Source organism: Nyctereutes procyonoides, unplaced genomic scaffold (genome assembly GCF_905146905.1).
Source record: "Nyctereutes procyonoides isolate TBG_1078 unplaced genomic scaffold, NYPRO_anot_genome, whole genome shotgun sequence".
NCBI classification, from domain to species: domain Eukaryota; kingdom Metazoa; phylum Chordata; class Mammalia; order Carnivora; family Canidae; genus Nyctereutes; species Nyctereutes procyonoides.
In genome coordinates this window covers 10,467,567-10,491,350 of record NW_026575043.1, presented here as the reverse complement: position 1 = coordinate 10,491,350, position 23,784 = coordinate 10,467,567, and the positions used below count along the sequence as shown (strand labels likewise).

Genomic DNA, 23,784 nt, shown 5'->3' with positions numbered 1-23,784 from the left:
ACATGATAAGAATTTTGTAAATTTTGTCTCCTCTAATCCCACAAGAATACACTGAGGTAAAGATTATTATCCCCTTTCTTAGTTGATTAAGCTGAGGCTTGGAGTTTAAAGGTCCTACCCAGTATCCCAGGTCACCCAGGACTGATTTCCAGGTGAAGTTATCCACCCTGCAGCCTGAGAATGTTTAACAAATCATTACCTGAGTGAAATTGGTCAGTCAGAGTCATAGCACCACATAACAATATTTTGGCTAAGGCAACACTTTTAATACCAACCTCTATTTATTAGATTTTTCTTTGGAGCAAACGTGTATATCTCAGAAATTCAAGCTAGTGAGTTTTGTTGAGAACTGAGCATTCCTACATCAACCAAATGGCTTCAAGTCAACCTAATTAATTGACAAAGCTCTACTTTTTCTCAACTAGCAAAGCTGTACTCCAGCTTATGAGTTTTATGTATAGTATCACATGGTTGCAAATGGCTTTCACTTGAAGTCCAGGCTCACATCCCTCAGACCCTTTCCTATTAGAAATTTTGGCTCCCATCTGGCATGTCCCATCATGATAAGGATTAAGTAGACTGTAAAGGGCTAATATGAATTTCCAAGCTTCGTTTAAAGACTTAACTTCCTTTCACTTAGCCTGTGCTTGACTTCTCTTGTTTCACCCTGGAGCTTCCTGGAGTACTCTGTGCCCAGAACTCAAGTGTAGGATCTGAAAGTAACCTGGCCATAAAAAATGTGCAAGATGCTACAACCTCTTCACAGACTCATTCCACTTTATATGTGAAGGAAATGATCCAAGAACCTGAAATCATCCCAGAGTGAGCACTCTGGGGGAATTTGAAAAAGGGAGAGAAGGAAAAAAAAAAAAAAAAAGCCCTGCGTTTCCAATGATGTGAAGAGAGAACTCTGCTCTCTGAGCATGGAAGGAAGTAAGAAGACCCAATTTGTGGCTGCAGTAGAGAAAAAGAAAAAAGCCCCGCAAGGAAACTACCAACAGATGGTAAATACATTTTTAATTCTTCTGTCATACTGTGTGGACTTGTGCACATTTGTCCTGCTGTGTTAGGCTCCCGAAATAGCTAGCCATGGAATTGCAGAACAGTTCTGTTGCAATCTGAGATTTAGGAAACCATGCTGGCTGACAAAACAGGAAGGGCTCCTAGTAGGATGGAGTGGATTTGCTCCCCATTTGCAGCTCCTCATGGCGGCATCCGCTCTCATTCCGAGTGCGGGAAAATTCTCTCCCATGTTAGGTCTCACGGATGATGCTGTAAAGCTTACTATTTCAAATTGTCCTCCGAGCTCTAGTTACAATTATTAAATGTTGGCGCTACCCCGATGATAGCTCTCCAAGGCTAGAAGGAGTGAGACGCTTTGATCTACAGATCCTCAGTCCTCCAGGGAGCGACCCAACCATATATGTCAGCCCAGAGTTCCACACCTAGCCTTAATTTTCACTTCAATATTATTGTGTTCCTATAGAACATCATGGGGATTCCAATTCCCAGAAAAAGACCAGTTATGATAATGGATTGCTTTAAAAGGAACCTACAGAGATGAGATGCACATGCAGTTGACCGTGCATCTGAGAAGTGACCCCAGACGGGTACCAGCAATGAGCTGGGTTTCCAATCCCAACACTTGTCTCTCAGTGTGTCTCCAAGAGTGAAAAAGTTTTGGTGAACCCAACTGGCTGTGGAATAATGAGGAGAAACTGGTCTATTACTTAATCGTAGTCTAGAAATATAACTTATACAATACCATATTATTAGAACTGGAAGGATACTTACAGAATCTAGTTCAATTTTTTCATTTTATAGACAGGAATCTGGGCCAAAGAATTGCAGGAAATTGGCAAAGATTATACAACTAGTTGGTGGCAAATTCAGTACTGGAACCTGAGATATCTATTTCTCAGTTCAATCCTTGTTCTACTTGAGCACCCACAGAAGGTGGACATTTCTGTGACAAGCAAAATCCAATTCTAAAAAAGGCCTTTCTCATGGTAATCCTCACTCTCGGGTCTTTAAAAAGCAAGATGATGGGATCTCTGGTCTACGAATGTTTGGGAAACTAGTTGATATTCTTTCTAGGTAAAGTTTCAAGCTGAAATATATTTGTTAATTTCTGTCCTAAACCCCTGTGGATTGTGTCGAGATTATATAGCTATCACACGATTTGGCACAGCTGGGATCCTCTTTTTATGAAATAGCAGGGAAGATTGGTAGATAGGGATTAAAAAGCATTGGCAAAAGAGAACAATAACTTTCTACCCAGTGTCTTCCTTGTCTAAGAGTTTCTCCTAGCCTCCTCTGAGGAAAGGGGTGGAAGGTGGGGGAGGGGAGAGGGTAGGAGAGGGGATTTTTTTATCTCCTCAGTGAAAAAGGATAAGAAGCACTTTAGCACTGTTCAATTTAATGAAATCTTGATTTCACATAGTTTAAATTTCTACAAAATTAACTATATCCTTATTAAAAATGACTTATATGTTCATAGGTATTTTTTACAATGGGTACATAAGCAATTCATTAATAAAAACTATTCTTAATCAGCTACTTAAGAAATGTTATCCTTTCCTTTTTTTTTTTTTAAAGAAAGTTAATCAGTAAACTCTTCAATAGCTAGGTTAGCAATGAGGTCTCCTAAATTTTGCAATTCTATTCAGTATTTTTGACATGTTGCTTCGCACATGATTTCAGCTATGTTTTATTCTTGTCTTGCGGTGAGAAAAATTTTTTACTTTGCTGTGTTTTAACATGGCATTCTTTGCTTTGAGAATCAATTTGATCATTTTGAGTATTCATGCTGAATTTACCAGCTAGGTCCATGGTCTACCAACAGATTTTGGGGGTGCAGGAGCAAACTTATCTTGAGTGAATTATGAGGAGAACAATGATGAAGGCACATTTTAGGTGGTTTCATTCCTGTGATCTAAATTTGATTATCTAGCTAATATCACTAGGGAGATTTTAAGCTTTAATAATTATATCTCAAGGCCTAAAGAAAAAATGAAGAAGAAAAATTATGTTTACTACTCATTCCCACACAGTAATTCACAGAGTTACCATCAGAGAGCTTATTTGGCTGCTTTAAAAAAAAATAGATTGATATCAAGATTCTGTTTTAAGAGTTCAAGCTCAGCTGACACTTTGTTCTTAAAAAGAAGAAGAAGAAGAAGAAGAAGAAGAAGAAGAAGAAGAAGAAGAAAGAAGAAAGAAAGAAAGAAAGAAAGAAAGAAAGAAAGAAAACAGAAAGAAAAAGAAAAAATCCTGGAAGCTAGATTTAAGTAATTGTTTTTCTAGAAGGGTTTAGCATTCTTATTTGAAAGAGTAAAAAAAATAAATAAATAAAAATTTAAATATATATATATATATATATATATATATATATATATATATTTTACCTTTCCTTTTGGAGGACTGGTTTAGGGTTTTTTTTTCCCCTAGAAAGTTTTGAGGCTACAATTCATGCTAAAAGTGCCGTGTTCCATTATGTACCAACACAGCTTTGAAGTTGTCCCTGCTTCTAGGTCAAGGGTTCTCCCTGTGGCCACATGCCAGTTTCATCCTTGGATTCTCATGATCCTCAGAAATAAATCAACTTTCCAGTAAAATCCTGTGACAGCTTTATTTTACATAAAATTGTGCAGCCTGGGGATGTGATACTGTTTTGAATTTTAGGTGGACTAGAAGGGAGAGAAAACATCCATTCTCATGAAAAGATGATTCTAAGAGAAGTCATTACTACAGAAACCAGAGGGCAGCTCACAAGTGTCCCACTCATTCTCCCTATAATTTTTCTAACCCCAAAGCTTATTATTTGTGTGAAAACAACAAAAATACAAATGACTAAAAAAGCTCTAATGCAAGTATGGCTCTGGTTAGTAATGTATTCCGTGAGTTGAAAACGTGTTGAGCAGTTCAGCTCCTTTAGTCAGTATCTCTTTCTTCTGGCAAAAAAAGGAGAAGAAATGAGCAAGTTACATTACACATCCCAACATGGATGAATCTCACATTAACAGAAAATAAAAACGAGGCTAGATGCAAAATAATGTATACTGGATTGTTCCCTTTGTATAATGTTCAAAAACACACAAAACTCATCTGTTGTGTTAGAACTAAGCATGATGGTTTACCTTTGATGAGAAGGAGTGTGATCAGAAGGAGGCCTGAAGATGGCTTCGGGGGTGCTAGAAAGGTCTCTCCCTTGACCTGGGTGGTAGATAGAGGTATGTTCACTTTGTGACAATTCATTAAGCCACATAGTTGTGATCTGTGTGCTTTTTCTCCAAGTGATTTACTTCTATTTAAGATTTTAAAAATAATATTCCCATTGGGAAAGATAATGTTAAGAAATATTAGAATAGCACTTTGCCTAATTAAACCATTTCATCTAATTAAAGGTATATAGATATGTATTATAGAGGAAAAATAGAAAATTCAGATAAGCTGAAGGAAAAAATTACATAAAAAACTTCAGGATAGGGGAACAGGAACTCTCATACATACAACATCAGTTGCTATGGCTGTTCTTGGATAACTGGCATTATCTACAAAAGTTAAGGATATGCATATCCAGTGACCCAGATTTCTACCCTTAGGTATACACCCGGTAGTAATATGTGCATGTGAACTCCAGAAGAATAGCAACTCTCTATTCATGACAGCTCCAAACTGGAAACAAGCCAAACTGTCCATTGACAGTAGAGTGGACAAAGAAAATGTGTATTCCCAACCTTAGAATATCAAACAGCATTGAAAATTGATGAACCATAGTACCCTCAGCAACAGGGATGAAACTGAAAAATCTAATGTTGATAGAAGCCACAGGAAAGAAAAAATGTGTGCTTTCATTTACTCAAAGTTCAAAAAAACAGTAAAAGATATAGTAATATAACTTTATAGCATTTATAGTGTTTAGTGACATAGACTTAGGCGGTAAAATTAAAGACAAAAAGGATTATCATAAATGTAAGGACAACAGTGACCTCTTGGCGAGAGGGTGGGTTGAGATTGGAAAGAGATGGGTAGAGGGTTTCCAAGTCATGGTTTGTTTGGTTTTTGGTTGATTTTTTAAAAAGATTTTGTTCATTTATGAGAGGGGGAGAGAGAGAGAGAGCAGGAGCAGAGGTGGAGAGTCCTTTAAAGGGAGGGGGAGAAGCAGACGCTACACCGGGCCCATGCAGTGGGCTGATGCCAGGCTCGATTCCAGGACCCCAAGATTGTGACCTGAGCAGAAGTCAGACACTTAACAGACTGAGCCACCCAGAACCCTGGCCATGTTCTACTTCTTAACTTGGATAGCAGTTATGTGAGTGTTCACTTTACAAGAGTTTATTAAATGAAACTTTTATATATCATGCACTTTCCCAAATGTGTTGTATTTCACAATAAAAAAAATATATAAAAGTCACATGAAGCCCAATTACTCAGAAATAGTTAATAATTTAATACCTTGATGTGTTCTGCCAAAATTCCTTTAACGCAATATATATGGTTTTTCCCCCATTGCTTTGCAGGCTTTAATTTTTTTTTTTTTCTTTAATGATACGACCTTCCAGAAGAATTTTTCTTTGGGTTTTTTGTTTTGGGTTTTTTTGTTTTGCTTTGGGTATTTTTGCCATTGCCATTTGATTTTAACTAAAAGTAAATATCATACAAGCTTTCCGCCCCTCTGGAAGCCTAAAGCCATGGAGTGGCTTTCAGGAAATTAGGTTGCTTTAGCCTAAGCTACATTGATTCATAAACCAATCTGCAGGATTTTGCTCTACTCATGGGAGACTTTTCCTTCTCTGTTAATAATGCTGCTGCTTCAAAAGAGAAAAGCCTTTTTCCACCTCTTGAGAGTGCTATCTTTTCAAAAGGAAAGTCCAGGCAGTGAGGGGGGAAGGCCAGCAAGGGAGTGGTCAGGCAGCTTGAAGCAGAGGAGGGGGTCATCCTAAAACTCATCACAAAACCACATGATGCTGAGCCCACACTGAGCCAGGGCTAGGCAACATTAGGAAGGAGATTTTCAAAATGATCTAGGGTATTTTTTTAACCCCAAAGTAGTCCCATTATTTTTTTTTCTTGCCCCTGGGGGCAGTTCAAATGTCCTACCCTGTTTCTGGGACATGCTTTCCTTCCCCTGTGCCCCATCTTCAGGCCTCCTCCCCAGCTCCTCACCCTTCTCATCATGTTAACTATTCCACCACTAAAGAGCCATCTGGGACCATCAGAACCCTGGCGGGGGCCCCACAAGAGCTCATGGCCCCCCAGACTTACCACATCACGGCCGGCATTCATCACTCTGTTTTGAAATTGCTTCTTTTCTTGTTTGCAAATTCTGTGTTTATCTATAAGCTTCATGCATGCATGCAAGGACAATGTTGCTTTCACCATCATGACTCTGGGCCCTACTGCCTATTGGCCCTCAATCAATACATGGCCCTCATCGAATACATGGACAATGGTGTGTGATGAGATGGGAGAGGGGCAGTGCTATAAATGAGGGTTTCCCAGCTAACTCCCTTTACCTGTTGAGCACAAAGGACTCCTGTGGTGCCATCATCTTGCTAACAAGAGCAAGCACAAAGTTCTAAAATCTGTAACTGCTCATTTTCGAATACTTACCAGTAATGGCAATTTGCATTTGCACGGTGTTCAATTGTTCATGAAGCACTTTCACAGATGACCTTGTACAATTCCAACAGCCATTCCTCCCGGGTGAGCTGGGGAGCTACTGATATCACCATTTTGCAGGTGGAAACTAAACTCAGAGATCTTGGGTAACCAGTCCTACAGCATAGCATTAGTTTTCAGCGTAAGCCAGGAGCTAGCGACCTGCTACTGCTGTAAGGGGAATCACATTCAGGGTATATTATGTACAGATACATGGTCAGAGAATAGGATATAAAATAAATATGTGAGACCATTCTGATTTTTTAAAAAAAATCTTAGTAGCTATTTCCCTTTTTTCAAAGCATTTGGTGGCTTTTTTGGCTCATTTTTCATCACAAAACTAGTACATATTTGGTGTAAAAAATCAAAAGAGCAGGTCTGGGTGGCTCAGTTGGTTAAGCATCTGCCTTCTATTCAGGTTATGATCCCAAGGTCCTGGGATCAAACCCTACGTTGGGCTCCCTGCTCAGCAGGGAGTCTGCTTCTCCCTCTCTCTTTCTGCCTCCTCCTTGTGCTTGTGCTCTCTTGCTATCTCTCTGTCAAATGAATAAATAAATAAAAAAATAAAACAGCCCAAATAAAATCAAAATCACTTAGGATCACGTTAAATAGAGCTAGCTACTATTACACCATCTTAATAATTGACTGCATATGAAGTCTTAAGCTGTTGTGGAGTGAAAACTCTCCTCTCACACCCAATTCCCCCACCCCACCCCCACTATATTCTTTGCCTGCAAAATTTTCTTAGCTATTCTTGGCCATTTGCTTTCTTAAAGTTTTTGATTTAGGTTTTGCTAAAACTCTTCTGAGGTTTCTATTAGATTTGGGTTGTTTTTATAGATGAATTTGGGTAGAATTAACATTTTTCCTACATTGCTGTCTTTCATAAGCATGGTATAATTCTCCTTAATTTGTGTCCATTTTGATGACTTTTTAAAAAGATGGCACGCTTCAGGAATTTGTGTGTCAACTTTATGCAGGGCCCGTGATAACCTTCTCTATATTGTTCTGATTTTAGTGTATGGACTGTCGAAGTGAGCACTCAGAAGATATTTCTTCACCATTGGAGGACATTGAGGGGGAAGAGGTCACATGTTCTTTACGCTCTATAGGAAACAGTAACTGAAAAAGACATGAATCTGGATTAATTGTGTCTATCACATAAAAGCATGTAGTTGTGTGCTAACAATGGGAAAACTCTTTTTGGCTTTTGTTATCTTGGCCCTTTCATTATCTGAACAAAAGCTCTTCTTCTGTCAGTGGTCTTGACAGAGGAAATGCAGTAGGACAAACGGGTTGGGAGGATGGGCAGGAGGAAAGGGAAGGAAAGAAGAAGATGGTCAGACTTGACCGTGTGGAGGGGTGAGGAGGTAGGATGTGTTGCTGGGGCAGAAGAAGCAGGTGGAGGGGCATCTAGATGGCTCAGTGGTTGAGCATCTGCCTTTGTTCAGGTCATGATCCCAGGGTCCTGGGATCCAGACCTGCATCGGGAATCCCTGCTCAGCAGAGGGTCTGCTTTTCCTTCTGCCTCTCCCCTTGCTCATGCTCTCTCTCAAATAAACAAATAAAATCTTAAGAAAAAAAAAAAGGAGAAGCAGGGGGACGGCAGTGGCAGGTAGAGAAGGGAATGACAGCGAGTTTGGATTCTCTCGAGTTTTGCTACTCCAGCACACCAGCAGCACCACTTGGGATCTTGTCAGAAATTCAGACTATTGGCCCAGTCATACCTATTCAATCAGAATCTGCATTTTAACAATATCCCAGGTAATTCTTACACACATGAAAGTTCTAGAAGCTCTTAGTACCCCCCAACCAGTTAGAGCCAGTCTTGATCAGTGTCATCAGCTTGAGACCTATTAATAGATGGAACGGGTTTGGTTGCCTAGAGACCTGGAAATCTGGTTCCTGGTATAGACTCGGAGTCTCAGGGTTCTTTTATCACTACGGCCAGAGCCTTGTGACCTCAGTCGGCCTCAGTTTCTCTGCTATGCATTTTAGTTCTCTGCAGCGGCTGGATCCTTGCCCTGGACCCCTGCTTCTTCTGCTCAGGTCCTGATGCTCTGCCAAACTGGCTCTCCCCCTTCCCTTCAGAAGCAGGATGTGATTTCCTACTCTCTTTTCAGTTTCTGGCAGGGGGCCTGCTGTGACTGGACCGATCACCTGGAACTGTGCCTGATTTTGAATATTGTCACCTGGACTTCTTCCAGAACTGTGTTCTGCTGGCAGAGAGGACTCATTCTGATATTCAAATAGCCTGGCCCAATCTGACTAGTCATGCCCTTTGACCGCCGTGCACTGGCCTGCCTGGCTGCCTCCTGGGAATGGGCCAGCTTCTGAGGACAGGCTCTGGCCCCTGTTCCCCACTAGATCTTGGCTACTTCCTCCTTCCCATGGTCTGTGCTGATGTGGTCACAGAATGTCATGCACTCAGTTGTCTCCTCCAATAGAGGAGGCGGCCAACAGAGACCAAGAGAAGCAGGCTTCAGTTCCTTCTCTCTCCTAGCATTTATGACTCTGGGCTCCATGGGCCTACTTCTGAGTGGACCTTGAAATTCCAAACAGTGCCCTTGGAGCCTGTTAGGTAATAGGTGTTCCAAAAGTCCTAGAAGACTACTGAGTACAAACAGGCTCAGTGGTTTTGTATAACTTGCACTTCTGGCCCTTTCTCCAAAGTGGAGAAAAATCTTCTTTGCTGCCTGACTCACTTTATAAAAAGAGACCAAGCTCAATAATCTCTCTGGTTACCATATAACCATTTCACTTTGAGGGCATTATACCTCCTGCCATGCTCAATTTATGGTGGAACATTATACAATGTGATCACATCTGCCACTATGTTTTAAAACAGCACAAAATGTCTTGAATGTCATAAAGTTCAAAACAATCATGTTGGCTGTCGGTTACAGAGGACAATTTTTCAAAAAAGCATTACTCTTCGTTAATTGATAACAGAGCAATGGCTGTATCTTTAAGACTGTTGCATCATCTCTATTCCAAAGAACTATTCTTATGGTGATTTAAAAAAGAAGAAGAAGGCAAAGAAAGAAAACAGGAAGAAAAAAATGTGTGGCAGCACCCACAGGAGCTAAGAAATGGTGTGGGTGTTGTTTCCATTATTTACGTACACAACGCTTTCACCAGAATCCAAATGGCTTACAAAGAAAATACAATACAAATTGCAACCAAAATGCACTAACACAGTAAGACATTAAAAAAAAAACCAAACAAAAAATAATTACCGAAAGGACGGTTTAAATTTGTCATAAATTTTATGTGCAGAGAGAATGGATAAGTGTCTACTGACTCCATTTGCACATGCAAAGGTAGGCAGGTACCTGGTGGCGTTCGCCATACTCAGAAAAGAAGTTACATGTAAAATAACAGTAAAAGTAGTCACGAAAAATGTCTAAAACCATTTTGAGTAAGAAACACCTGCTGTTTAATGAAGTCACTCCGAGTCTCTAAAGTTGCATCACAAGCTCGTGAAATTAGCCAGGATGGGTAAATATATGATTTTCTGCAAGGCACCCTTGGCCAAGTAAAATTCAGAGGTCTGAGGAAGAAGTTACTCAAGACCAGAAAAAATATGGCACCTGGGTGGCTCAGGCAGATGCCTTCAGGTCAGGTCATGATCTCAGGGCCCTGGGATCAAGCCCTGCCATCAGGCTCCCTGTTCAGTGGGGAGTCTGCTTCTCCCTCTACCCCTCCCCCTCCTTGTGTGCTTTCTCTCTCTCTCTCTCTCTCTCTCTCTCTGTCTCTCAAATAAATAAAAATCTTTTTAAAACAAGACTAGAAAAAACTAAATGGATAGGAAATAAAATATATATAAACATTTGCCACTCATTGCACCTTCCTAAAGGTCCACACTTTCTCAGGATAGATTTTAGTTGATAAACCATGAAGAAACTGTATTTGAAGTTTGTGCAAAAGACCACAACAACCCAGTTTTGATAGATATCATGAAGTTGCTTTCATTTGCGAGTCTGCTATAACATCATTATTTGAGCAAGGTTCTCAGCAACTACTTGAACTTTCTGAGAAAGGAACATCCGATACAGGGGGAAGTCTACTCCTAGGAAGAATTTCTAAAATGTTGCAGAGGCTTAAAAATTGATGATTATATATAACAACACATCACTACTAGGGTTGTTACAGCCTTAGTACGCGTAGTTATAGTCAAACCACTGAGAATTACAATGTCATTTGTCTTCTTTTACCTCTTTTGTTTTCACAAGTCACATGGCAAAATCAACAAATACTACATCATCCTGCTCACGATTCAGCTATGGAAAAAGCATCTGCTCGCTCATCTCAAGGGTAGCTATTATTAGCTCGCGTCGATTCTCCCATACGATATATACCCATGCTTATTAAGCTGTTTGTATGCTTCCTTTGTTATATTCCTCCATGAATCTGACTATTGCTATGCAGTGAAACCCAGAGGTACTATTTCTATAGGCCTTTCCAAAATTAATGCAATCCCTCCATTAAAAAAAAACCCAACAGAACAACAATACCATTATTGGGGGGGAAAATATGCCACATCATACATGCACTGACATTGAACCTTTCTAAAGAAAATGTTACAGTACTGATCCTGGATTATATAGTGTCCTTCCAAATCTACAGCCACCCAGAACCTGTGAATGTGACCTTATTTGGAAATAGGGTCCTTGCGGACCTCATCAGGTTACAATGATGGCGTAGTGGGTTAGGGTGGTCCCTAAATCCAATGACCGATGCCCTTATTAGAAGGGCATACAGACACGTAGACATACAGGGAGATTGTCATGTGAACATAGAGAGAAATTAAAGTGAGACCACCACTAGCCAAAGATTGCCAGTAACCACCAGAAGCTAAGAGAGAGACTTAGGACAGATTCTAGTTCAGAGCCTTTGGAGGGTTGCGGCCCTGCTGACACTTTCACTTCACACTGTAACCTCCAGGACTGTGACATATCAATTGCTGTTGCTTACACACACACACACACACACACACACACACACACACACCCTCCCCCCATTTGTGGTATTTTGTCATGGCAGCCCTGGGAAACTCATACGGTGCCCAGTCTCCAGAATATGAAAGTAAGTACTTTAAATTACACAAAAGCACATATTAACTTTCTCTTAGATAATGAAATGAAGGGAGGAAAAGGCTACTTGTCACAGTGACATGGCAAATATAGACCAGAGACTGGATTAGAGATTGGTCGTTCTAACATTGCAAGGCAGGCATAACTATAAAAGGATGAAAGTTTCAACCAAGGCACTGAGATTGATATCACATTTTATTTTATTTTATTTTTAAAGATTTCATTTATTTGATGTAGAGAGAGAATCAGAAAGCACAAGTGAGGGGAACAGCAGAGGGAGCAGGAGAAGCAGACTCCCTGCTCAGCAGGGAGCCTGATGATGCATCTAGATCTCAGGACCCTGAGATCATGACCTGAGCCAAAGGCAGACACTTGAGAACTGAGCCACCCAGGTGCCACTGATATCACATTTCAAAGTGAGTTATGTGACCTTCATTTGCAAAATTTGCAAGAGAGGTTGTCAACATCTGATTACATGACTTTTCAGCTTTTTACATCAGTGAAAAAGTACATTAAAAATGAGAAGTAGGGATGCAAGGAGAGGATAATTTTGTACAGACTAGTCTGTGGCTGGATTTCTCCCCCTGGCCTTTCTAAGTCTTCCGGGGTAAAGAAAATATGAGTGGCTCCCTTGGATGAGACTTGGACCACCCACAAAAGAAAGCAGGCACGAAGGTTATCTTGTGCCTTTTCTAAGAGGGTCATCTGGATGGGTGACCAGATGAACAAAAAGGCTGGAGCTGGTGCCAGATTCCCACAGTCTGAGGGAAGACTAAGCGATCAGCCATATTAAGACATATCCATCTGTCGACAGGGAAAGGCAGTGAGAGAAGCTCTACCCTGTGGTGTCTTGAAAAACCAACTAGAGAGGCAACTTGGAATAGCTGTCAAGGCCAGAGAACACTGATACTAGATCTTCCCAAGACTACCAGACAAGTAAGAACTTTCCTGTTCGTTTTTTTTTTTTAAGATTTCATTTATTTATTCATGAGAGACACACACAGAGAGAGGCAGAGATGTAGGCAGAAGGAGAAGTAGGCTCTATGCAGGTACCCTGATGTGGGACTCGATTCCCAGACCCTGGGATCATGACCTGAGCCAAAGGCAGATGCTAAAGCACTGAGCCACCGAGGTGTCCCAGAACGCTCCTGTTCTGCTTTCTTCATTGTCCTCCCACTCTACCAACCAGAAAGAAGTGTGAAATCCCCGTTAAAAGATGAAGGGGGCAGGAAGGGCAAAAGTGAGGCCATAGGCTGCTCTCCTAACTGGATTGCAGCCTTTTGTAGGAGGCTGAGCTGGGGAGAGGAGAAGCCTAAGTGCAAAACCAGATCCATGTTTTTACCATGACATGGCTTTCGACACGTTAATTACTGACCAGTGGACAATTTATTACGTGGAAGCCACCAAAGAATAAAAAGTCGCTCTAAATTTCACCCAAGAGCAGAGAAAGTGTTAACTCTGTGGAATAAATTTGAAGTGTTGCTTTATGATTGATTATATCCTCTGAGTCATGCTTGTTCAATGTAGTAGTTACATAACCATTGCTAAATGCAATCGGAGAGAGGAATTTCTTAGTGCTTTCTATGTAGTTTTCCCCTATGAAGTCACTGCATCTCCATCTGAACTTTGGAAAATGATATACCAAATTGTCTTCACAGAATTGGGTCCTTTTAACTTCTTGTTTATCAGCACTTGTGAAATGTCTAAACTGAAAAGAATTATGTGCTTGTCACACATAAGGTGCTCAGTAAACGTTGAATGAATGAAAAAAAATGAATGGGCAGTGAAAAGAAACCCTGATCACCCAGGGTCTTTGTACCAGCCTAGCCTCAAATTCTCGTCTGGTAGAGCAAGAAAGATCCCAAGTTTGTGATTTTTGAAAAATAATTCCAACCAGACATTTACAGTCTCCGTATAAGGAATTATAAACCTCTAGCATTAGAAGGAAATTTAGGAGATGATTTAGTGCTACCTCTTCATTTTACAGACAAAGGCCCAAAGATAAGTGAAATAATTTGATTCTTGTCACTTTTTCCAGTAGAGTCAATGACGGCCCTGGAAAGTCTGATAGCTGACTCATTGATAGTGACATTCTTTGATTTTTGGGCTTCTTGTGAGCTTAGCTTTGAGTGAGAGCTTATGCTCTCTTTGGTGGTTTTCTTGTCAATAAAAGAAGTTGCACCAAATTGCTTTCACCTAATAAACAAACACGAAGTACCTGCTTGCGCTCAGAACTGCACCATAGACTTGGCATCGAGTGAGGAGTTAGGAGGACCTGCTGCCCTTGAGGAGTTTACAGGCAAGAGAGAGAGACAGACAGGTGAAAAACAACTCTTACAATGTTGGATAAGTGCTGTGATAGAGGTAAACACACTGTGGAACTGTGGTGACGTTTAGGAAAAGCCCCTAATCTAACCTAACAGTCGTGGAAGGCTTCTAGAGGAGGTGACATCTAAGCTGAGTCTTGAGAATGTGGAAAATTTAATAACAAGTGTGTTCACAGACCCCTAAGGGCTGTACTCTGGTGGTATCACTGAGTACAAGGGGGAAGAGAGAGTGGTCAGGCCAGAGAGATAAACCGGTGCCCAAACATGGAAGGATTTCTATGCCACTCAGAGCCTATATAGACTTTACAGAAAGTCTATCAGAAACTACTAAAGTATCTTTTGCAAGGGACTGGCCTTGGCCTGATCTCTGACTCAAAAAAAAAAAAAAATCAGTCTTGCTGCAGTATGAGGAATGGTTTTGAAGGAGATAATAGGCAAAGAGGCCAGTTGGGAAACTTTTGAAATAATCCAGGTAAGAAAAAAAAAATGGCAGCAGAGATGGGAAAGGTAGATTTTCAGAGCAATGTGCTACAGACTGAATTGTGTACCCTTCCCCACAATGGACCCATTGAAGCCCTAAGGCCCAATATGATGATATTTAGAGGCGGGGCCTTGGAAGATAATTAGGCTTAGATGAGGTCAGGTGAGTGGAGCCCTTATGATGAGATTAGTGTCCTTAAGCTCTATCTCCACCAGGTGAATATGCAGTAAGAAGGCAGCCCTCTCCAGGCCTGGAAGGTTTGGAAGGTCACCAGAAAGTGACCATGCCTGATTCTAGACCTCTCACCTTCAGAGTTGGATGAAAATAAATTTCTGTGTTTAAGCCCCCCATGTGTGATAGTTTGTTGTGGCAGCCAGGGCAGCTAATACACCGTAGCAGTGGGATGAAGGATGTGGGGATGTATTCCTCATAGGGAATAAGGAGAGGGAGGAGTCAAGGGTCAGATGTGCATCCAGACTAGTGTTTAAAGAGAGCACAGAAGTGGGCCTGAAACGGAGCACTGACAGAGAAGGGAGAGACTTACTAGATACCAGTGAGTAACCAGAGAGATAAAGTGAAAGGAAAAAAAGAGGCCAAGAGAAGGGGATTTTTTTTTTGAAAAGAAGATATATGTTCAATTGTGCAAATACTATAAAGAAGTCAAGTAAGATAAGGTTGAGAGGTGTCCGCTGGCTTCCGCAATAAAAAGCCTTTGGAGATCTTGGCAAGAATTGTTTAAACATTGTGAGGACAAGGACCAGACTGCAATTGGTTGAGGAGAGAATGGGATGGCGGAAGTATAGACAGCCAGCATAGAAAACACATTCAAGAATCCTGGCTTTGAAGTGAGGAAGAGAGGTGGAGAGGTAATGAGAAGGGAAGCAAGAGATCTCTCTCTCTCTCTCTTTATGCTCAAAGACAAGCTTTTTAGGAGTGATGGCGTAAGGAAGAACTAGAGGAGAGGCAATGATTGATGAATCTGGTTACTGAGCATGTAGGCAGTGATGAACTACAAGCTCGGATGCCGGTACTGACTTCCCAAGGAGGGACTTCCTCCTCCATCACAGGAAGGTAGTAGGGATGGGCACAGATGTGTGCCAGATTGTAGGTGTGGAGTCAGTCCTTCCTGGTGGCTTCTGTTTTCTCCGTGAAGTAGAAGGTGAGAGTGAGGTAGGTGGGGACATATCAGGACAGGTGATCGGAGGTGGCTTCAGAACCTGCCGTGGGGAAGGGGAAACAGAGACAGAGAGCTGATAGAAGGAAATTGGGTAGAGCAAAGTGTCTTTATTGTTTTATTTACAAATGGTGTGAAGTGAACTTGGGGGAATCAGGAGTCAGTGTGGGCCATCCAAACGTGGAGTGGTTCCTTGGTCCACTTCTTTACCATTGTCCCATGGTAGTGGATTTCTCAGGGAAGCCTACCTTTTATGAGGGCAGTTGAATTCTGGGGTCCATACCAGGAGTCATAACACGGCTGGGCCTCCTCAGTTTGTGTAAACCTGCATTCCAGTCATGCACATGACTTCCTTCCATGTCTTGGATCCTGAGTATTACTGTTGGCATGGCCTGCCTAACCATCCTCATGAATACATAGAAGAACTGTGTGTTGGGACACCTGGGAGGGCTCAGTCTGTTGAGCATTCGACTCTGGATTTCAGCTCAGAGCATGATCTCAGGGTCATGAGATCAAGCCCCTAGTCGGGCTCCATGCTCACGTGGAGTCTGCTTGTACCACTCCCTCTACTCCAACCCCTCCTCGCTCTCTCTCTCTAGAATGAATGAATGAATGAATAAAATCTTAAAAAAAAAGAAAGAAAAAGAAAAACTGTGTGCAGACATGGTTCAGACACGGAGAACATCCAGATATTCCCATGCTTTTGTAGGTCTTTAGATGTCACCACTTCACAAAGTGCTTTACAATGTAGATTGTGACTCTGTAGGAACCGTATAGCTTTTCCAACAAGTAGTGCTGGAGCAACTGGATACTTGTAGACAAAAAAAAAAAAAGTGAACCTTGAACTTATGAAATAATTAATTCAAAATGGAAATACAGATAGTAACAAAATAAAACGTAAACCTATATATTTCTTGGGGAAGGGGAGAACATCTTTGGAATTTAAGGCTGGGCAAAGAAGCCCTAGACTTGATACCAAAGGTATCATCCACAAAAGGAAAAAACTGATAAATTAGACTTTATCAACTTTAATTTTTAAAAGATTTTATTTATTTATTCATGAGAGACACAGAGAGAGGCAGAAACACAGGCAGAGGGAGAAGCAGGCTCCCTGAGGGGATCCCGATGTGGGACTCGATCCCAGGACCCTGGGATCATGACCTGAGCCAAAGGCAGATGCTCAACCACCGAGCCACCTGGGTGCCCCAGACATCATCAACTTTTAAAACTTTTGCTTTATGGGACGCCTGGGTGGCTCAGGGGTTGAGCAGCTGCCTTTGGCTCAGGGCATGATCCCGGATTCCTGGGATCACGTCCCACATCAGGCTTCTTGCATGGAGCCTGCTTCTCCTCCCTCTCTGCCTATGTCTCTGCTTCTCTTCCTGTGCCTCGCATGAATAAATGAAATCTTAAAAAAAATGAAACTTTTGCTTTGTAAAGACCCTATTAGAAAGATGAAAAGACATGATTCAGACAATGAGAAAATATTTGCAATCCACATCTCCAACAAAAGACTAGTATCTAGAATTTATAAAGAACTCTAAGAACTCAAGAGTAACAAACAATTCAATTAGGAAAAAGAGCAAAAGGCATGAATGGACATTTCACCAAAGAGCTTATAGAGATGGCAAGTAAGCATATAAAAATATGTTCAGCACCATTAGCCATTGGAAAAATACAAATTAAAGCCATGAGATATCACTACAAATGCATTAGAATAAAAATGATGACACTACCAAATGCTGCTGAGGATGTGGGGATCATCATACATTTGATAACCCCAAAGCAGTCTAGAAAACAGTTTGTGTTTGCTTTAAACAATTAATATACAATGACCACAGGACCCAGATATTGCCGTCTTGAGCTTTTATCCCAGAGAAATGAAAACCTCTGTTCACACAAAAATCTGTCGGCTAATGTTTATGATAACTTTCTTTGAAATAGCCCCAAATGGTAAGCAACCTGGATGTCCTTCAATGGGTGAATAGCTAAACAAAACCATAGTTCATCCATACCACAGAACCCTACTCAGCCATAATAAGAATGAACTATTGATGTAGGTAACAGTCTGGATGAATGTCCAGAGAACTATACTGACTTAGAAGAGCCAATCCCAAAAGGTTACACCCTGGAAGAACACTATTTATATAATATATCTAAAATGACAAAATTCTAGAAATGGAGAAACAGTTATTGCTAATAGGGTCAAGGAAGAGAGGGAGGTAGAGAGAAGCTGGTGTGGTTATGAGGGGTGAAGACCAGGGATCCTTGTGGTGATGGAAATATTCTGAAGCTTGTGTATCAATGTTAAAATCCTGGTTATAAAAAAAATAATAATAAAATAAAATAAAATCCTGGTTGTGACAGCACGGTATTGCCTTGCAAAATGTTACCATAGGAGTGAACTGGGCAAAAGGTACATGGTTTCTCTACTGTTTCTTACAACCGAATGTGAATTTACAATTATCTCCAAATAAACATCATTAAGTTTAAAAAGTCAGGTGCTGCACAGATCATCCCAGACAGATATTGAATCACCAGGACCATGGCAGGACTTGGATTGAACCAGAAGCCCTACCCAGGAGTCATGTCTTACATACTGTCTGTGAGCTAGTACTGCTTTCCAAACTGCGTAGGGCACTGAACCCAAGGCTGGAGTTCTCCTAAAGACCTGCAGTCACCTTGATACTCTACCCCAGGGAAACATCTCCTGGTCCTCTCGTCCTTTGAATTTCCATTATCTGAATGACCTGAAGTCCCCAGTGGCCTAGGTTTGGGAAGAAGAGGCCTTTATGGTTGAAGATCTCAGACAACGGTCACATGCTATTGGGTAGGTACCAGCATACCACCCTCAGAATGTCAGGCTGCACCAGTTGCAGCTTTGTGGTCACCAATGTGTAAAGTGGACTTCACACTGTCTTCCAGAAGACTTCTAGCAACAGGCCAAAGGACATTTCTCTTCTGCTATTAGAACCTTGCGCATCCTCCACAGGACTGAATGCTTACTTACAGAGTCTGAGTCAGCCCACAGGAACAGGGAGTTGAAATTTGAAATGACAGTCTTTGAACTTCAAGGAGACTAAACTGGTAGGGACTGAGACATCGTTATGTAAAACGTCTAGGTTGGGGTAGCCTGGGTAGCTCAGCAGTTTAGCGCTGCCTTCGGCCCAGGGCGTGATCCTGGGGTCCTGGGATGGAGCCCCACGTCGGGCTCCCTGCATGGAGCCTGCTTCTCCCTCTGCCTGTGTCTCTGGCTCTTTCTCTCTCTCTGTCTCTCTCTCTCTGTGTCTCTCATGAATAAATAAATAAAATCTTTAAAAAAAAAAGTCTAGGTTGTTTCTATTGGCCAGTGTAATGGGACAGGTGGCTTATGAGGTTACTTATAAGCAAATAAGCTACCTTTACTAAGCACATCTTGGTGAAGACGGAGCACCTCTGCCACCCTGCAACATTCCTGACTACACCTGCTATAATGACTGCCTTGTCCAATTTTCTACCTTCATCATGATGTCCTCGCCATCGGCAAGGGGAAAAAAAAGCAATGAATTGACAGTGTCCTTCCACCATTAAATACATACACCTCCCCGAGGAGGCCTGAGCCTGTTTTCTTATATGTAAAATGAGAGACACAGGTATTTGAAAAACCTGTAAGTATTCTTCGAGGTCTTATAATTCCTGACACTAGGAATGTCCTCATTTTCCAGTGCTGCCTTGCAAAACTGGCACTGCAGCCAGGTAAAAATAAAACTATATCCACCAGAATCTTTCCTGGAAGGGGTAAAAACAAGTCTTTCTGTAAGAAAATAGTAGACCGATGGATTGTTTTGTTGGGTAAAGCAGGCCCCGACAGTTTAAAGGAAGAGTGCAGGGCAGCTCTGGTGGCTCAGCGGTTTAGTGCCACCTTCCGTCTGGGGCCGATCCTGGAGATCTGGGATCGAGTCCCACATCGGGCTCACTTGCATGGAGCCTGCTTCTCCCTCTGCCTGTGTCTCTGTCTCTGTCTCTCTCTCTGTGTCTCTCGTGAATAAATAAATAAAATCTTTAAAAATAAATAAATAAAGGAAGAGTGCAGAATAAAACATAGGATGAATTACTGTGTTAAGGGATGCCTGGGTGGCTCAGTAGTTTAGTGCCTCCCTTAGGCCCAGGGAGTAATCCTGGGGTCCCAGGATCGAGTCCCACATCGGGCTCCCTGCATGGAGCCTGCTTCTCCCTCTGTCTATGTCTCTGCCTCTCTCTCTGTCTCTCATGAATGAATAAATAAAATCTTGTTTAAAAATTACTGTGTTAAGCAATGAAAGGAATTTGGATTTTTTTTGCCTTCCTCCCCAAAGAAGAAAAGAGGTGCAAAAAAGAGAATGAGAGGACAATAACACAGGGCATGAAGGAGTTTTAAAACCAAAGATGATTGGGGTGCCCAGGTGGCTCAGTGGTTGAGCATCTGCCTTCGGCTCAGGGCATGATCCCGGGGTCCTGGGATCGAGTCCCATGCTGGGCTCCCCGCAGGGAGCCTGCTTTCCCCTCTGCCTATATCTTTGCCTCTCTCTGTGTGTCTCTCATGAGTACATAAATAAAATCTTTTTTTAAAAAAAAGAAAACAAGGATGACTAATGTTCAGTTTCAAGATATATACAGACATTACTGGGCTGTCGCCTCTGTCTCTCCAACACCTCCATGATAACTGCATCTCACAGAGGCTTGGTGTAAGCACTCTGTAGTGGAAATCAAGAAAAGAAGGGTAGTTTCAGTGGAAGGAACAAAAGAATGGTGAAAGAGGCAGTGTGGAGGCAGGAGGCCATGGTGCAGAGGGCCAAATCTGGAGGCTGGAGTCAGGATGTGGGCCAGTCTGACCAACATAGCAGCAGGGGGAACCCAGCTGACATCTAGCTTACTTACCCTTTTCCATTTACCACTTTCTCTACAAACCTTTGCTGAGCCTTTTCAAATGGCAATCTCCCCCCCCACCCCCGCTCCACATTTTTACCAACTTTGGTAAGACACTTAGCCCACTCTGTCCTGATTTATAGTTATTTGTATATCTGCCTGACATAGCTCACTCACTGGGCCGCACACCCTGTAGGGATTTGAGCCTCCTAGTGCCAAACATAGTAAGAGCTCAATAGTAATTTATTGAATGGAATTTGCTTCTTAGCCTTTCTCTTTTATTCCCCTGGGGTCTTTTGGTTGGAACGAGCCATACTGTTGAGACACAGCAAATAGTAATAATGACAATGAATGTGAACATAAAAGGTATTTCTCATTTAAATTTTTTTTTTCCCGGAGTGCTTACAAGCAGGAAATCATATATATATGTGATCAGGGTAGGGTGAGGGAGTGAGCCCTAGTATTGAACCACTAGCTCTTTTTTTTTTAAAGATTTTATTTATTCATGAGAGACACACACAGAGAGAAAGAGAGAGAGAGAGAGAGAGAGAGAGAGAGAGAGAGAGAGAGAGAGAGGCAGAGACACAGGCAGAAGGAGAAGCAGGCTCCATGCAGGGGGCCTGACGTGGGACTTGATCCTGGGTCTCCAGGATCACGCCCTGGGCCAAAGGCGCTAAACCGCCGGGCGACCCAGGCGTCCCTGAACCACTAGCTCTTCAACCACATTTTCAATTGACAAAGATCTGCATGGAATATACATTCATCCCCCATATAAAATTGTACAGATGTTTCAGAGAAAATTGCAAGAACAAACTTTAACCTCATGACTTCCATTATTTTGTAATAAAAGGCTTAAAGCACAATGTGAGCTTTTTTTAGATGCTACGTTCCAAGTGAGTAGTGTGTTGTTAATTTTTATATTAATGCAGGGTGCCAGCAGAACTCCGTGCAGAATCTAAAGAAGAAAATCACTTTCCCACAGCTCTGATACCTGGTGACCGACTTTAGCTTATTTTATTTTATTTTTTGTCATCTCCTAGATGAAATGAACATCCTTTCCACAGCGATGCAGTATAGACATTTCCAACACAAGGACCCTTCTCCCCATTGACAAGAGAGTTCCTTGCTAAATCATAGTTCTGTCACCAGCACATGTGAGTCCCTACTAAGCATTAATTGGTATTTATACTCTCAACACCTGCTTCTCTTTGAGAAGGAGACCTTTTAACATTGTTTTTTTCTTATTTCTAGGCATTGGGTACAGCTTCCTACCTTCCCTCGTGCATCTTCCTGAGAGCTGGAGATGACGAGATCCTCTACTTGTATTCCCCAGTGAAAAGCTGACAACACTCTATTGTCTGCCTACTAATGAGCTTTCTTGTATGGAAGATGATAAAGCAAAATCTAATCACAGCTATGTCCCCAAACACACTTCAGGTTTGTTCGCCTAGATCTTTGGAAGGCTTCAAAAAATTTTCACCCCAGATATTAAACTAGAATCCTCTCCTTCCTCATCATGATGTTTCTCTCCCCCTAGAGTTAATGGGATGTTCTTTCCCAAGTCCTGCTCTTGCCTGAACACTACCATCTTTACTATATATATATTTTTTTTTTTCATCTCTACTGTATCTACTGACAACATCTGCTTTCCTCCTATGTCTGTCTTTTGAATCTTATGGATTCAATGTGGTTCTTTAAATAGGTGATTGTAGGATGGAGAGGAAGAAAGAGGAGAAGAGAGGTAGAGTCACTGCATAGGCCAGACCACCTGGACACCAGAGGGGATGGCAGCAGGCCATTTGTGAACTTCCAGCTCTATGAAAATTTGAAAAACCTCAGGAAATTTTGAAAATTTGAAAAACCTCAGGAAACAGAAGCTCAGGAATTTTCAGCAGAGGGTGAGTGGTCTCTTCGTCAGGCAGAGGATGGCTACACCACTTGAAATGCTCCAGCATCTTACGGTTTCTCCAAGGATCCAAATCTTCACCCCTTTACCCTTCCCCCTTCCTCTTTATATTCATTATTCTTGTGGCTGATCTAGTGAAAGTTAAACAGCACTTCTAAATAGAAGCATTTGCAAAACTTCACAGGAGAAAGGAGGAGGAAGATGTGGCACTAGTACAAGGGCGTGAAGATACGTTTTAGCCTTTGTGTCTCCATAGTCCTTTAGGGCTGTCCCGCACTTGAGTGACAGATCACATAGCATTGCGCACATCCAGGTGTTTCCTAAGGAATGAGTATTAGTTAACAGGGAGAGAGAACTTCTGAAGCCTGCAACATTTTTCTTGGTCTGTGAAATTAAAGCAGAAGCCACTTTCAACTCATTCAGGGGAAAAAAAAATATGAATGTGTCTACTCGATCATATTAGGCTTGTCCATCCCATGTGACTCAGCTGCCTACGGAGCCCAGTCCCCATCATTATGACAGTCCTCCAGCTTCAGACACTAACAGACATGTGGCCTGTCATCCTTCTCCTGTGGGCCCTTCTCTCTTTGGTTCACATTTGGCTCAGCATTTGGCTCCTTGGCTCTCCTCCTGCATCCAAGAGGCCATTCTTGGCCTGGGGCTGGTCCCCTAACACACATACCTATCTCCCAGCCAGAGGAGTGCGGGTCTTTTTTGCCTGGCAACCATCGAGTCTCAGACACAGAAACCTTCATTCAGCATTTTAAATTAAAACCCGCTGCCAGGGTAAGGCTTGTGTGAGTGTTCCTGCTGATATAAATTGTCAGCTCCACTGTAGTTTCTATTCTTACATCTGTCAGGCAAAAGGCCCCAAGGAGTTAGATTGAAGAAAGAGACAATAGGTTGCCATAGATAATGTAAGGATCTGGCCTGGTCCATATGGTGGGTACAGTCAGTAACTGTTGTGCGCCAAAGTCGTGTTGGAATTCTATCATTTTCCCCTCTTTCTCATTTCCCCCATGCAACCTGTCCGCCAAACCAGTGGCAGGGGGGAGAAGCAGCAACGGGGAGTCCTGCTATAATTCATGGAAGAGATTCAGGATAGACTTCAGGATAGGTACAAGATTTGCTCATCTTTTCCTGTTTTAAAACCCTTAGAGCACATTTTGCCAACATTTACCAACGTGCTACCAACTGTGAATTTATGTGAAGAATCATGCATAGCATTTTAGGGTGATAATTCCATACTTAAC

At 41.8% G+C, this 23,784-nt stretch overlaps 1 long non-coding RNA gene and 1 other non-coding gene across 2 annotated transcripts; one reads left to right on the top strand and one right to left on the bottom strand.

Moving 5' to 3' along the window:
* The first annotated feature begins 943 nt into the window (after positions 1–943).
* Positions 944–21,988, top strand: LOC129507692 (uncharacterized). Its single transcript, XR_008664059.1, has 3 exons — positions 944–1,004; positions 21,666–21,779; positions 21,877–21,988. It is a non-coding gene; the product is annotated as an uncharacterized LOC129507692 (long non-coding RNA).
* LOC129508442 (U6 spliceosomal RNA) lies at positions 7,599–7,705 on the bottom strand. The gene has a single exon (XR_008664180.1). It is a non-coding gene; the product is annotated as a U6 spliceosomal RNA (small nuclear RNA).
* Positions 21,989–23,784: the final 1,796 nt, after the last annotated feature.